Source organism: Staurois parvus, unplaced genomic scaffold (genome assembly GCF_062004578.1).
Source record: "Staurois parvus isolate SC_StPar_1 unplaced genomic scaffold, SC_StPar_1.0 ptg000081l, whole genome shotgun sequence".
Lineage (NCBI taxonomy): Eukaryota > Metazoa > Chordata > Amphibia > Anura > Ranidae > Staurois > Staurois parvus.
The window spans coordinates 1790113-1803545 of NW_028317877.1; the positions used below are offsets into that span (position 1 = coordinate 1790113).

Consider the following 13433-nt stretch of genomic DNA (forward strand, 5'->3'; position numbering starts at 1 on the left):
AAGACTTCAATAAGCGACCTGCTTGGCCACCATAAAGGCACAATCTTTCCCTTGTCATAAAGGCCCTCTCTTCAGCACAGAGACATGTGAAGCCCAGTTGCATGGGCTGTACTTCACTGCAGGACTTGGGCCCAGGAGGTATGGGAGATGAGGGAGGCATGGGTGGGAATGCAGCGCTCGAAGCCAAATGTACAGAAGGCTTCAGCAAACGGTCCTTAAAGGAAGATCTCTCTCCGAGTCTGGTATCAATGAGAATGGCAAATAAGATCAACTCCTCAAGATTCTTAGATATATTTCAAGCTGAAAACTCAACTTTAATGTTATCAGTGAGGCCATGGGAAAAAGCAGCCACAGCAGCCTAATTGTTCCAACCAACCTCTGCTGCCAGAGTATGGAATTCAATAGCATAGTCGGCAACAGTTCTCGTACTCTGTTTAATGGACATGAGGCTTGTGGCAGCAGAGGTAGAGTGAGCAGGAATATTAAATACCCTTTTAAAGGAGGCCACAAACTCAGGGTAATTCTGGATGACTTTTTGTGTCTCCCATAGAGGTTTTGCCCAAACCAAGGCTTTGTCAGAAAGCAAAGAAATAATGAAGCCTACTTTGCTTATGCCCGTAGGAAATGCCTGGGGCAACATCTCAAAATATACTATATTGCCGAAAAGTATTGGGACAACCCTCCAAATCATTGGATTCAGGTGTTCCAATCACCTCCATGGCCACAGGTTTATAAAACCAAGCACCTAGGCATGCAGACTGCTTCTATAAACATTTGTGAAAGAATGGGTCGCTCTCAGGAGCTCAGTGAATTCAAGCATAGTACTGTGATAGGTTGCCACCTGTGCAATAAGTCCATGTGTGACATTTTCTGGCTACTAAATAGTCCACAGTCAACTGTTAGTGGCATTATAACAAAGTGGAAGGAACTGGGAACAACAGCAACTCAGCGACCAAGTGGTAGGCCACATAAAATGGCAGAGCGGGGTCAGCACATGCTGGAGCGCACAGTGTGCAGAAGTCGCCAACTCTTTGCAGAGTCAATAGCTAAAGACCTCCAAACTTCATATGGCCTTCAGATTTAACATGACAACAGTGCATAGAGAGCTTCATAGAATTTGTTTCCATGGCCGAGCAGCTGCATCCAAGCCTTATATTACCATGTGCAATGCAAAGCGTCAGATACAGTGGTGTAAAACACGCCGCCACTGGACTCAGTGGAGATTTGTTCTCTGGAGTGACCAATCACACTTCTCAGGCTGGAAATCCGATGGACTTGTCTGGGTTTGGCAGTTGCCAGGAGAACAGTACTTGCCTGACTGCATTGTGCCAAATGTAAAGTTTGGTGGAGGGGGGGATTATGGTGTGGGGTTGTTTTTCAGGGGTTGGGCTTAGCCCCTTAGTTCTAGTGAAGGGAACTCTTAAGGCGTCAGCATACCAAGACATTTTGGACAGTTTCATGCCCCCAACTTTGTGGGAATGATTTGGGGATGGCCCCTTCCTATTCCAACATGACTGTGCACCAGTGCACAAAGCAAGGTCCATAAAGACGTGGATCTGCAAGTTTAAGGGTGGAGGAACTTGACTGACCTCAACCTGATATAACACCTTTGGGATGAATTAGAGCGGAGACTGCAAGCCAGGCCTTCTCGTCCGACATTAGTACTTGACCTCACAAATGCAATTCTGGAAGAATGGTCAAACATTCCCATAGACACACTCCTAAACCTTGTGGACAACCTTCCCAGAAGAGATGAAGCTGCTTTAGCTGCAAAGGGTGGGCCAACTCAATATTGAACCCTACGGACTAAGACTGGAATGCCATTAAAGTTCATGGGCGTGTAAAGGCAGGCGTCGCAATACTTTTAGCAATGTAGTGTATTTCGTAATGTAGAACGTTTTATTTCAATTTCATTATTTTTAGTGAGTGCACCTTCATATGTCTTGTTGGATACGCTTCCTAATGTTTTGTTAGATAAAATATTTTTTTTTATGTTTAGGTTCCTGATATACTTATTGATTCCTATATAAGTATCAAATGCTTTTCAATGTTTTTACCTGTGTATATTTTAATCCTCTGTCTAATACTGCTATTTCTTCTTTGTTTAGGGTGACTCTGCTTATATTGTATATTCCCTCCCCTATGATTCTCTTCTTGTTTGCCCTTTTGCCTCCTCTGCATCTCCTCTGGGCTTCTTCTATATATTAGAGGTTGTTCTCTGTAATCTCTTCTGTTATTCCACCTCTATTAAAAAAAATCCCTTATGAGTGTTCTCTGTCTGTTTTCTTCCCGTAATGGTTCATATCTATTTCTTAAGGGTGACAGGCTATAATGGAGGTATCTGTTATGTTCATAATTGTATCTCTAAAGATGTCCATTATCCTTCAGAGGGGGGTAATAATTAAATCTAGGGGGTATGTTCCTCTGTCTGGGGGTCATCTCTGTTTTCTTCCTTGATGTCCATGTCTGTTTCTTCCATATTCTCTCCACTTGGGTGTTTCGAAGTTCCGTGGATGTTCATATGCCCCATGGTTACTCTCATTTCCTCTTTGGAGATGATTTCTCTCTTCCGTTTCCTTCCACGAGACCTACCTATGAGGGGCTAAGGTTTCCCTACCTCTCTTTCTGTTGTTGTATTTCATTCTTCTCGGGGTGGGTGTTACTTGAGTGAAATTCCTTAATGGTATTCTGACATTTAAACATTTGGTGATACTGAAAGTCATTAAGGTCTCTGATATTTTTTCTTTTTTCTATTTTTAGTTGTTGCATCTATTTTTTCCAGATTTATATTAATAAGATTTGTTAGGGTTTTAAACTCTATGTGTTCCTGGAAGGATTCAAGCTTCACTTTATATTCTTTATCTGTTCCTCAATTTTATTCATTTTTCTTTGTTTTCTTTTAAGTAGGAAACGAAAAACCCCCTGACCTATTTTGCTGAAAAAAATTAAACCATTCTTGTGTCTCATCTATCTATCATCATCTATCATCTCATCGTCATTGATGGGTAAATCTCATCTAAGTTTTCTAGGGACAAGATCTGCCTTCAAATATTATTATTATTGCATCGAGTTTATATAGCGCCAAAGGGTTTGCTCAGCGCTGTACAATAGGAGGGACAGTACATGGCACAGTACAACAAAAACAGACAGCGTACGAGGGGTAAGAGGACCCTACTCTTTCAAGCTTACAATCTGGGAGGGAGGGGTAGTGGAACAATAGGAAGTGGCTGAGGGGAATGAAGTGGCTGAGGGGGATGAGGTGGTGGGAGGAATGAGGGAGAATGGCCATTAGGTGAGGGTGGGGTAGGCTTCCCTGAAGAGGTGGGTTTTGAGGGAGCGCCCGAATGTGGGGAGGGAAGGCGACAGTCGGATGGATTGGGGCAGTGAGTTCCAGAGGATAGGGGAGGACCTGGAGAAGTTTTGCAGTCGTGCATGGGAGGAGGAGACCAGGGAGCAGGATAGAAGGAGGTCCTGTGAGGAGCGAAGGGTACAGGTAGGGTGGTACTTGGGGATCAGGTTGGTGAGGTAGTCAGGGGCAGTGTTATGAACGGCTTTGTAGGTTAGGATTAGAAGTTTAAATTTGATGCGTTGGCCAATCGGGAGCCAGTGGAGGGAGAGGCAGAGGGGGGTGGCAGAGGTGGAGCGGGTGGTGAGGTGGATGAGTCTGGCCGCTGAGTTCAGGATGGTCTGGAGCGGGGAGAGCCTGCACTTGGGTAGGCCAGTGAGAAGAGAGTTGCAGTAGTCAAGGCGTGAGATGATGAGGAAGTGTACAAGAAGTTTGGTGGTGTCTGGGGTGAGGAAGGCACGTATCTTGGGAATATTGCGGAGATGGAGCCTGCAGGTGTTTGCAAGTGATTTGACATGAGGGAGGAAGGAGAGGTTTGAGTCAAGAATGACGCCAAGGACTTTGGCTTGCGGGGCGGGAATGATAGTGGTGTTGGTGGTGGTGATGGATAGGATGGGGGGGGGTGTGAGCAGGGGGAAAGATGAGGAGTTCGGTTTTTGAGAGGTTAAGCTTGAGGAAATGGAGCGACATCCAGTCTGAGATGTCGTTTAGGAGGTGAGTGATGCGGGCGGAGATAGTGGGGGTGAGGAGAGGGATGGAGAGGTAAATTTGGGTGTCGTCAGCATAGAAGGGGTCCAAGGACAGAGCCTTGGGGGACCCCAACAGAGAGGGGGAGGGAGGGGGAGGTGGCACCATTGTAGGTGACGCTGAAGGAGCGTCGGGATAGGTAGGATGAGAACCAGGAGAGAGCGGTATCTCTGATGTCAAGGGAGAGTCGTTTATTAAGGAGGAGGGGGTGGTCGACTGTGTCGAAAGCCGCAGAGAGGTCCAGGAGAAGGAGGACAGAGTAGTCACCCTTGGCTTTGGCGTTTAGTAGGTCGTTAGTGATTTTGAGGAGGGCAGTTCCGGTGGAGTGTAGGGGACGGAAGCCGGACTGTAATGAGTCAAGGAGGTTATTGTCAATAAGGTGGGCGCTTAGGCGATCGTAGACTATGCGCTCAAGGAGCTTGGAGGTGAGTGGCAGCAGGGAGATGGGTCTGAGGTTGTTGGGGTCCGCGGGATCCAGGGAGGGCTTTTTGAGGATGGGGGTGATATGTGCGTACTTTAGGGGGGAGGGGAATGCACCAGTAGAGAGGGAGAGATTGAAGATGTGGGTGAGGGAGCGGATGAGGGAAGAGGGGGGTGACTGGAGGAGTTGAGAGGGGATAGGGTCCAGGGAGCAGGTAGTGAGGCGGGCTTCTGAGAGGACCTTGACGACTTCCTCAGTAGTGACGGGGCTGAGGGAGTGCAGTGCAGGGGGGGTTACGGTGGGTGGGGCCTTGGGAGAGGTGGGGGGCAGTGCGGTTGTGAGGGCAGCGGAGGGGGATGAAAGGGTGATGGGAGGCTAGGTGGGGAGGTAGATTGCGAGTTGACAATGTCCTTACGGATAGCGTCAATCTTGTTACGGAAATGGGTGGCAATCTCGTGGGCGGTGAGTGAGGTACTGAGTGGAGGAGGGGGGGAGAGAGCAGGGAGTTGAAGGTGGAGAAGAGTCGGCGAGGGCAGGAGGAGAGGGTGTTGATTAGGTTAACAAAGTAGGCCTGCTTGGCGGTGTGGAGGGAGGAGGTGTAAGTGAGGAAGGCAGATTTGTGGAGGGAGAATGCGTGAGGGGACCTGGTTTTGCGCCACAGTCTCTCCAGTGCGCGACTGCGACGTTTGAGGCATTTAGTGCTGTCATTCTGCCATGGTTGAAGCGGCCTAGGTTTGAAGATGCGTGTGGTTAGGGGTGCCAGAGAGTCTAGGGCAGCTGACAGTGAGTCGTTGTACAAGGTGGTGGCTATGTCAGGACATGACAGTGGGAGGATGCTGTCATGTAGGCGGTCGGCGGCTGAGTGGAGGGGGGCCGGGTTCAGGTTGCGGAGATTGCGGCTGGTGATGGTTTAGCGTTTTTGGGGGGGGGGGGTTGGGGGAAGGGGAGATGGAGAACGTGATGAGGTGGTGGTCAGAGAGAGGGAAGGGGGTGTTAGAGAACTGGTTGAGGGTACAGAGGTGGGAGAAGACGAGGTCCAGGGTGTTCCCTCCGATGTGGGTGGAGGATTGCGTGTGCTGTGTGAGCGCGAAGGAGGAGGTTAGGTGGAGGAATTGGGAAGTGGCCAGGTTGTTGTCGTTGATGGGGATATTGAAGTTCCCGAGGATGATGGTCGGTAGCTCAGAGGAGAGGAAGAAGGGGAGCCAGGCGGCGAAGTTGTCCAGGAAGTGGGGTATGGACCCAGGAGGTCTGTAGATCACTGCGATCCTTAGGGGGGTGGGTGAGAAGAGTCGGATGCAGTGCGCCTCAAAGGAGGGGAAGGATAGAGAGGGTGGGTTAGGGAGGACCTGGAAGGTGCTCAGCGGTGAAAGGAGCAAGCCGACACCACCACCTCTGCGATCACTCAGTCTTGGCGAATGGGTCCAGATGAGACCTCCATGGGTGAGTGCCGCAGGGGAAGTGGAGTCGGTGGCCTGTACCCAGGTTTCAGTGACTGCTAGGAAGTTTAGGGAGCGGGAGATGAAGAGGTCATGGATGGCGGTAAGCTTGTTGCAAACCGAACGGGCATTCAGGAGTGCAACCGAGAGAGGGGGGATAGGTATGGGGAGGAGGGGTACATGTATGAGGTTGAGGGGGTCGCGTCGGCTGGCGTGAGCAGGGGGGGCTCTGGGGGGGGGGTGAGGGGCCAGGGTTCGGGGAGATGTCCCCAGCTGATATGAGAAGGAGGAGGGTGAGGAAGGTGGCATGGGAACGGGAGGTGTAGGAGCGTGTGGGTCTGGAAGTGGTGGCAAGTGGGGCAGCGGGGAAGTGGAGTAGCAGGAGGAGGTGGTGGGTGCCGTAATGGGGAGAGGGGAGAAGCGAGGGGGCGATATAGAGCTGCTTAGTGGGGGTGGGCGGGTAGAGGGAGGCGGTTTTAGGGATGGAGGAGAGGAGGAGGAGGAGCGCGGGCGGCATGTTGGGGTGAGCGGGGTGCTGGAAAGGTCAGGGGGGTGAAGGGGTGCTGGTCAGGGATGGCAAAGCAGAGTGTCCAAAACGCCGTGGGAGGTGAGGGGGTGCAGGTCCGGGATGGTGAAGCAGAGCGTCTGTAGCACTGTGGAGGAGACTATTGAGTTCTTCTGTGAGGGGAGAGGGAGAGTGGAGGGCAGCAAGGATAGCAGCTGGTTGGTAGTAGTCTGCGGGTGAAGTAGGTTGGTGTCCGTGGGTGCGACGGCACGTCATCAGTGGGTGCGGTGGTTCGGTGAGCGGAGGGGTCGTAGGGCGCGACGTCTGGGGTGCAGTAGGCACGGCGTCTGGTGATGCTGGCGGCTCGGAGACCGGAGAAGTTGAGGCCAGATGTTGAGGGCTCGGTGTCGGGAGGCGCTGAGGGTGCTGAAGGGCCCGGCGCCTGGAGGAGTGGAAGGGTCGTCGTCAGGAGGTGGTATGGATCGACGTCTGGTGGTGGAGTAGGCTAGGTGTTGGCAGCTGTAGTAGGCTCGGCGTCCGTGAACGAAGTGAGCCGGCGCAGGCGGATGTTGAGGGCCAGGCGCTGAGGACTCGGCGTCGGGAGGCGCTGATGGTGCTGAAGGGCCCGGCATCAGGAGGTGTTGAAGGGACCGGCGTTAGGCAGTGTAGAGGGGCCGTTGGCAGGAGGTGGTGAGGACCGACGTCTGGAGGTGGAGTGGGTTAGTCGCAGTCGGGCTCAGCGTCCGTGGGTGAGGTGAGCAGCGCAGGTGGATGTTGTGGGCCAGCGACTGTCAAATGTTATTAAATCACACTGTAATACTACTTTTTTTTCCAATAATCGTCCCAGTCATCTTATTGTGGTTTCTAAGTCACCTGCTGACTTTAGTCTTATTAAAAATGTCATCAAAATTTACATTCCTGTTTTCTATTTAATCATATACAGGCAAGGTAGCTGGGCTCTGTTTTTTCCCTCTGGAAGAAGTCACAGGAAGTGATGAATTGCATCAGAGCGGGGCTATCATGCTACCAGGAAGGAGTCCAGACATGACGAGGGATTGATGATACTGGCATCTTATACTTAAAGGGGTTATCATACTATTATACTGTGATCTGCTTCTTAAAGTGGTGCACTACTGTTTATTAATGCACTTGCTTTGTGAGTGTATTTTACAGTGGTTTAATAAATGTTATGGTGTTTTAAAATGATAAAACACTATGTGCAGTCTATTGTTTTATCTGAGTTGACTGTGGAGGAGAGAATATCTGGGTAATCTGATGTTATGGTTGAATTTACAAAAAAATTACTGAAGGAAGCATGAGGAAACACTCCATTTATCATTTAGACCATAAATGGAAAGGCGCATGGTGACCTGCATATAGGTCAAAGCTAAGATGAGAGCGGAGAGTAAATGGTGGTGGGAGTGGTTGAAGAAAACGTCACTTTTTGCACATTTATTGGAACTGTTGAATTTGAAGATGTTAAGTTGGAATTTTTTGAAACTGATGTTTTTCACTGGACACAGATTATCATATAGGGGTGATTCTACTCCTTAACAGTTTAAACTATGTGTATTTTGTATAATGTTGGTGTGTCACAGAATAGCGACAACTATTAGACACAATTAAGTTTTTGAATATAAATGTTTGCAACATCACACTGGTGGTGAGACCCTCTTGTAGTTCTTGAATTTTTATGTTACTTATTGTGGTTTTAGGTTATATATGAGATAAAGGATTGATTTAAACACAGGTAAATCTTAGAAAACCATTATTACCAATGTATCATGATTTCAGCTTTTATTAACCACTTGCCCTCCTGAGGATTTACCCCCCTTAATGACCAGGCCTCTTTTTGCTACTCGGCGCTGCACTAATTCAACTGATAATTGCTCTGGCATGCAATGCTGCACCCAAATGAAATTTACGTCCATTTTTTCACACAAATAGAGCTTTCTTTTGGTGTTACAGCGGGGATCGAAAGTTTGGGCACCCCAGCTAAAAATTTGTATTAATGTGCATAAAGAAGCCAAGGAAAGATGAAAAAAATCTCCAAAAGGCATCAAATTACAGATTAGACATTCTTATAATATCAGCGCTGCATGTTTATTTTACATTGTTAGTTTGGAGGCTCTTGGTGTTCGCCTTTCATGCTAGTCGCTTTCTGTGGTTTTCTATCCAGCGCTCGTTTCATTTCTGCTTTGATTCTTATAATATGTCAACAAAAGTTAGATTTTATTTCCATCATTTACACTTTCAAAATAACAGAAAACAAAAAAATGGCATCTACAAAAGTTTGGGCACCCTGCAGAATTTATAGCATGCACTGCCCCCTTTGCAAAGCTGAGACCTGCCAGTGTCAAGGATTGTTCTCAATCATCATCTGGGAAGATTGATGTCAATCTCAAAGGTTTTAAATGCCCAGACTCATCTGACCTTGCCCCAACAATCAGCACCATGGGTTCTTCTAAGCAGTTGTCTAGAAAACTGAAACTGAAAATAGTTGACACTCACAAAGCTGGAGAAGGCTATAAGAAGATAGCAAAGCATTTTCAGATGTCAATATCCTCTGTTCGGAATGTAATTAAGAAATGGCAGTCATCAGGAACAGTGGAAGTTAAAGCAAGATCTGGAAGACCAAGAAAAATATCAGACAGAACAGCTCGCAGGATTGTAAGAAAAACAATTCAAAACCCACGTTTGACTGCACAATCCCTCCAGAAAGATCTGGCAGACACTGGAGTTGTGGTACACTATTCCACTATAAAGAGATACTTGTACAAATATGGTCTTCATGGAAGAGTCATCAGAAGAAAACCTCTTCTACGTCCTCACCACAAAAATCATCGTTTGAACTTTGCAAATGAACATATAGACAAGCCTGATGCATTTTGGAAACAAGTTCTGTGGACCGATGAGGTTAAAATTGAACTTTTTGGCTGGAATGAGCAAAGGTACGTTTGGAGAAGAAGGGGCACAGAATTTAATGAAAAGAACCTCTATCCAAATGTTAAGCATGGGGTTGGATCAATCATGCTTTTGGGTTGTGTTGCAGCCAGTGGCACAGGGAACATCTCACGAGTAGAAGGAAAAATGGATTCAATAAAATTTCAGCAAATTTTGGATGGTAACTTGATGCCATCTGTGAAAAAGCTGAAGTTAAAGAGAGGATGGCTTCTACAAATGGATAATGATCCTAAACACACCTCGAAATCCACGGGGGATTACATCAAGAGGCGTAAACTGAAGGTTTTGCCATGGCCTTCACACTCCTGACCTCAACATAATTGAAAATCTATGGATAGACCTTAAAAGAGCAGTGCGTGACAGACAGCCCAGAAATCTCAAAGAACTGGAAGACTTTTGTAAGGAAGAATGGGCAAAGATACCTCAAACAAGAATTGAAAGACTCTTGGCTGGCTACAAAAAGCGTTTACAAGCTGTGATACTTGCCAAAGGGGGCAGTACAAGATATTAACTCTGCAGGGTGCCCAAACTTTTGCAGATGCCATTTTTTGTTTTCTGTTATTTTGAAAGTGTAAATGATGGAAATAAAATCTAAGTTTTGTTGACATATTATAAGAATGTCTAATCTGTAATTTGATGCCTTTTGGAGATCTCTCCATCTTTCCTTGGCTTCTTTATGCACATTAATACAAATTTTTAGCTGGGGTGCCCAAACTTTCGATCCCCGCTGTATTTGATCACCTGTGAGCTTTTTATTTTTCACGCTATAAACAAAAAAAGAAGAAAAATTATATTTTTTACTTTCAGCTATAAAAAATATATAGTAAACTCAAAGTTGGTTATAAATTGAGGCCAAAATGTATTCTGCTACATGTTTTTGGTAAAAAATCCCAATAAGTGTATATTGATTGCTTTGTGTAAAAGTTATAGCGTCTACAAACTATGGTATAGATACTGCAATTTACGCCATTTTTTAGCTATACAGCGCTGTACTAGTTTAACGGACAATTGCGCGGTCATGCAATACGGTACATAAATTAAATTTACATCCTTTTTTCCCACAAATTGAGCTTGGTGGTATTTGATTGCCTATGCGTTTTTTTATTTTTTGCGCTATAATAAAAAGGCTGAGAATTTTGAGGAAAAAAAAAACAATATATTGGACTTTTTGCTATAAACATGTCCAGTAAAAAAAAATGTAAAAATCAAATTTAGTCATAAATTTCTGCCAAAATGTATTCTGCAACATGTCCTTGCTAAAAAAAAACCCAATACGTGTAAATTAATTGGTTTACGTGAATGTTATAGCATTTACAAATAGCGGGAAAGATACTGGGATTTTTAATTTTTTTTTATACTAATAATGGCGGCAATCAGCAACTTATGGCGGCGATCGGAGACTTATGGCAGGACTGCGGGACTGCGGCGGACATTCTGACACTGGGGGGAACTGACTTGGGGTCACTGACATCCCCAGTGACACCAATACAGTGATCAGTGCAAAAAAAAAAACACTGACACTGTACTAATGGCACTGGGGAGGAAGAGGTAACTTTTTTATTTACTGAAAGGGTTAACTGTGTGAGGGGAGTGTTTTACTAGGGGGCGGTGGTGTGTACTGCACGGTAACACACTGATCCGGAGAGATAAACTCTTCTTTCCAGATCAGCATGTCAGGAGCTGACAGGCGACTGACAGAAAGCACAGCTGCAATATAAACACTGCAGCTGTCCTCTCTGTCAGTGATTGCCGCTAATCGCTGGGACACGGTAGGTAATGACCGGCCGTGACCCGGCGACTGACACCAGCGGCCGCGATCGGCGGGACGGGTAGGGCGGGCACGTGCCTCGCGCGCGCCCCCTACCTGTTTTGCTAACGCACGTTTTAAAAGGTAGTTTTACCCAGCCATGCCGACCTGCCACCGTATTTCTACAGTGGCTGGTCGGCAAGAAGTTAATTATGATTTATAAATGGAGAGAAGCACTTTCTTTTTTAATTTTGGTTTGTAGGTTTGTTTGTGGAGTCACATTTAGTGCATTGCAGCAAAATTAAAGCACATCAAGGTTATTAAATATTTGGTTATTTGAGGTTGCGCAGATAATTTATATTATTAGTAAAGTACAAAAACATGTATCCCAATAAATATGTATCAAATACCAGTAAATATTATAATGTAAAAAAATCCCTTGAATAAATCTCATGTGTAGTTGAAAAGAATACCTTAAGAAAGAAGTGTGGTAATGGAAAATACCAAATGATTATACTTACCTAGATTGCTTCAGCATTGATCCGATGCTGCAGCTGTTCCCCGCCAGCTCTACACCAAGAACTAAGCGATCAAAAACTGTTGATTGCTCAGTTCTTGGGTCTGCTGTGTGCACAGAGTGGTGACGTCAGACACCACTCTTTGCTCTGCCCTTTTAACACCCAAAGGTATGCTGGACTGTGAAGGGTATGATGTGGCTGGCTCTGTGACGTCAGCTGACAGCAGATTTTAGCCTGTTGTCAGCTGAATCTAGGTCACAGAAGTGCAGAACTAAGTGCATTCTTGTGACCAGTAGGAGAAGTAAGGCCAGAAGAGCTTTGGTCATACTTCTCCTTTAACACCGTGCTACCTTAACAAGAGAACTGCTGATAACACAGCTCACCCTGTGTAGAATATATGTCTCAATATCACTGCAATCAGCGAGACCTTAACAGATAATAGTTTCAAATCTCAAACTATACAATACCATAGTTGCCTAATCCAAAAACCAAAAGATTATGTACATCATCATGCATATAGAATAAAAATCCACAGTAAAAAACATATATTGCACTTAACAAAAAATGATATAACACCACACATTAGCAAGTCTTTAAAATCAGTTCAGTAATCCTAAAAGTTCTTGTTGGGAGCACTGTCATTTATAGATTATCCTCTGGGGGAATGCACTACCCCTACAATTGCCTGGGTTGATTTATTAAAGCAAATAGGCTATTCACTTTGCAAGGGAATTTTCCCCAGAGCTTAGTGAATGAGGTAAATTCCTGCTGACTTTTTTCATTCAATCATGCAAAAAAGCTGTTTTTTTTTCTTTTTCCTTGGACATGATTGGGACAAATTCCCCTGCAAAGTACAACTTCCCTTGCAAACTAAACAGCCTATTTGCATTTAGTAAATCAACCACAAAGTCTCAATTCACGTACCCAGGGACATTCAATCCGTGCTGCTTTTCTTTACTCCCAGTAAAGCATGGTTTCTCCTTACAGCGTTCAGTCTTTCCTCCTCCAGGCCTTGATATCAGTATTGGATCCACACAACAACACAGGACTCACACCACACTTCTTTATTCCTGTGCTCTCCAGGACACTTCTTTCTTTCCCCAAGCCTTGATATCGGCACTGGATCACCACCACAACACAAGACTCCCGCCACACTCCTTTCTTCCTGTGCTCTCTTGGACACAACTAAAGACCTTCTTTACTGCATATTGTAAAAGTGCTATAATGCAAACAAACACAAGTGCTGTTTTTTGAAAAATATCACAGATATTCTTTATTGTAGAAAGACATTACTGTACTCACAAGCAAATCTGTACTATAGGTTAATCAGAATTTTTTTTCCATTGGAACAGTCCATCAGAGGCCAGCTCTTCTATTGCAGTAACCAGGGGTTACTGATTTTAATACCACTGCAGTGCTTCATTCACCTCCAACCCTACGCATTTCAAAGGTAGAGCCTCCATGATTAGACAATATTAAAAAATATTTACAAATGAAGTGCTTAAAGTGGTTTTACAGGCTGAAGGGTTTTTACCTTCATACAATACTTACCTGGGCCCCATCTCAATTCAGCGATGTGGTTGAGAGTAGCAACTCTCCAGGCACTCTTCCTCCTTGTTGGCTGAGACAGCAGCAGAAGCCATTGGCTACCGCTACTGTCAGTCATAGCCAGTGAGCCAATGAGGAGAGAGCAGAACACAAAGAGCAACGGCTCAGGTGCCCCATTAACAAGCTGCTTGCTATGGGGGG

At 45.8% G+C, this 13433-nt stretch overlaps 1 protein-coding gene across 1 annotated transcript in view; it reads left to right on the forward strand.

Moving 5' to 3' along the window:
• WDR27 (WD repeat domain 27) overlaps positions 1-13433 on the forward strand; it is a 425210-nt gene that overhangs the window by 274990 nt on the left and 136787 nt on the right. The window lies entirely within an intron of this gene.